General features: G+C 35.0%; 1 non-coding gene across 1 annotated transcript; it reads right to left on the bottom strand.

Moving 5' to 3' along the window:
- Positions 1 to 599: 599 nt before the first annotated feature.
- Positions 600 to 706, bottom strand: LOC145096390 (small nucleolar RNA R71). The gene has a single exon (XR_013703797.1). It is a non-coding gene; the product is annotated as a small nucleolar RNA R71 (small nucleolar RNA).
- Positions 707 to 2,994: the final 2,288 nt, after the last annotated feature.

The raw sequence follows: 2,994 nt of genomic DNA, 5'->3' as shown, positions 1-2,994 counted from the left end.
AAGAGTCAGACCTTTTGTAAAAAGACGGACAAGAAATAATCGTTCAAAGATCTTAAATCGGTTTTTGGTAAGAAGAATGGAAAGAACATAGGAGAAGCAAGCAATCCACTAAGGGACAAAAACAAGGTTGAAAGCTTTGAGTAGAATCCTAATACAAGTCCGAAACAAAATTAGCAAAAGAAGAGAGCAAACCCGAAAACGAGCCAAAAGACAAAATGACAGACATTGCCGACATTTCGATGGAGACTTATAAGAAGAGAATACGAGAGGACACAGGTCCAGGTCTAGTGCAACCCGCGATTCCTGCCACCGCCACATTCGAGATTAAAGGACACATTGTTTCCACACTTAAAGACGTTCCATTTTCTAAGAAAGATCATGAGGATGCTTACAAGCACCTTGATGAAGTTAGTGACATCGCTGATTAGTTCAACATTCCAAATGTTCCATGCGAGACGGTGTTATTGAGAATGCTTCCAGTTACTTTTAAAGGAGCTGCTAAGGATTGGTTTAAGGCAATCCCACCTGATGCAATTACTACATGGGCAAAAATGCATGAAAAACTTTTAGATCATTTTTTCCCACCAACAAAAGTGTCTAAACTCACGAAGGCAATACCTAACTTTGAGCAACAACCGGGTGAATCACTTTATGAAACATAAGATTGTTACAAGGGATTACTTCAAAATTGCCCTCGAAATGATCTTAATGTGAAACAAGAAGTATCCCTCTTTTATGATGGGTAAATGTGATGACAAGACAACTCTTTGATTCTCAAGTACCTTTAACAAAGAAAAATCCCGTTGAAATGAAGGAGATAATTTAAGAGTTTTCTAAGCATTCGTGTGAGTATCACAATCCTAGAAATGATGGGGCAAACGGAGTTGGGAGTGGCACTTCTGAGGAAATGGCGGTTGTGTTAGTTATGTTGAATAATATCGACCGAAGAATGATAAAGATGGATCAATCCATACATGCTATTCGTGTGGGTTGTGAAAAATGCATTGGTCCACATTTGAAAAAATAGTGCCATGTGGAAGACAATGGGAATAATAAAGCTTAAGTATGCTACTCGAGTGGAGACCACTACGATGAAGATTGGAGGAAGCAAAGAAAGATTGGTTGCCAAACAATGAATACAAAAAGCAAAAGAGAGAAATTTAGGCAACTTGGCCGAGGTTTCTACCAAAAGGAGCAACCACAACCTGAAAAGAAAGTTGATTTAGAGTCCATGCTTACGAGATTCATGGAGGCTTCGGAAAAACGACTTGATGAGACCGATGAGGTGATAAGAGACCAGAAAACTCTTATAAGAGATCAACAAGCTTTACTGTGAAATCATGAATATTTGATCCAAAATATTGAAGAGCAACTTGGTCAATTAGCAACATTAGTTAATGAAAGATTATGTCCTGATATTCAAGATAAAAAGCCTCAACCACATGTAATGGTCATCGACACTAAAGAAGACACTATTTTTGAGTTCCTAGAAGCCTTAGAGGAAGAGCCAAATCATCCCGAACCACAACAAAAGAAGTCAAAGCTTGACGACAAAATTTCTGCAGTAAAAATCAATAAATACCCTTGAAGCTTTGGGTATGAACATTCTTAAGTACCAATCATTCCCAAAATACCTAATTTCGTAACCTACGCCTTTAATTAAAATTTTAAATAGCCTAATTAGATGCCTACAATTTATACAAGCCATCCATAATAACAATCAAAAGTTATCACTTACCCATCTCGGTCAAAAATCTATATTTTTTTTAGAACGAAAGAAATATCATTAAACCAAAACTAGCATGAAGTTAGAAAACCAACAAAAAGTATGATACATCAGAACGAGCATAGGACTTTGAAGCCAACCCATCCAATTGAACTTAGTCGTATGCCTGCTTTGACACCAAGTAAAAGAATTTAAGACAATGTTATTAAAAACCACAAATTTCTTTGGCATAATACTACCAAAAAGAATCTTATTCTTAAAATTACAAATGTGACACCAAGAAACAATGAAAACCTCTTCCAAAAACAGTTTTTGAAGAAACTAAATTCACAGAGCCGACAATGTAAGAACCCAAAATTTAGAGACATTTGACTTTAATTCAAATATTAGAAAAAATGGCAATTTCGTCATTTAGAATAATTTGATAAGTTTGTGAAGTTGTAACTTCATCAAATTGGCAAATATAAGTTTAAGTCACATTTATAAGATGAACTCAATATATTCATGTAACACCCCATTTTCTGGTATTCGTTTTTCTTTTAAATAAAAAATAACAATAAATAATAATAATAATAATAATAATAATAATAATAATAATAATAAAGGGATTTAATGACTTAAGTTTAATGAGAATATTAAATAAGGCTTGATGTTGGGAACTTAGAAACCTTTTGATGCAATGAAATATATTTTGAGGGTAAAGTAAGACATTATGGCAAACTTGAGTTGCCATTAAGTACTTTTCGGAATTTGGTCTCCCATGATCAGGATTCTTATAAAGGGTTAGCCCAAACTCTCGTTCATATCAGCCTTAATAGGGTTTTTAAGAGTTTTATCTCAAAACCCTAAACCTAAGTGTATGTATGATATGAGTTGTCTAGCCGAGAAAGAGGGGGAACAGAAAAAGAAGAAAGCAGGAAAGAGAAGAAACGTGGGAGGAATGGAACATTGGATTCCATTGGAGCACCTTCAAGGTATGTAATATTCCTTATAATTCCTTGAATGAGTATGAGTGAGAAAGAGATGTAAAAGGGAGGAAAAGCTTGATTTTCGTCATCATAATCTGTAGGTCGCAAAAGAAGCAAAAAGATAGACTTAGGGTTGTGATTTTCAAAATCCCCTAGCCCATTTCATACTTTATAATTAAAGGTATGTTTATGGAGGTTTTTAGGGATAATGGTGGATAAAATCCTCAAAGACTCGACGAGAGACACGAAATATCCAGATAAATGTTGGGCAGGAAAAGGATAAGTAAAAGAAAAGAGGGT

Source organism: Lactuca serriola, chromosome 3 (genome assembly GCF_051521515.1).
Source record: "Lactuca serriola cultivar US96UC23 chromosome 3, Lser_US96UC23_V15, whole genome shotgun sequence".
Classification (NCBI taxonomy): domain Eukaryota; kingdom Viridiplantae; phylum Streptophyta; class Magnoliopsida; order Asterales; family Asteraceae; genus Lactuca; species Lactuca serriola.
This window is presented reverse-complemented; position numbering and strand designations above follow the sequence as displayed.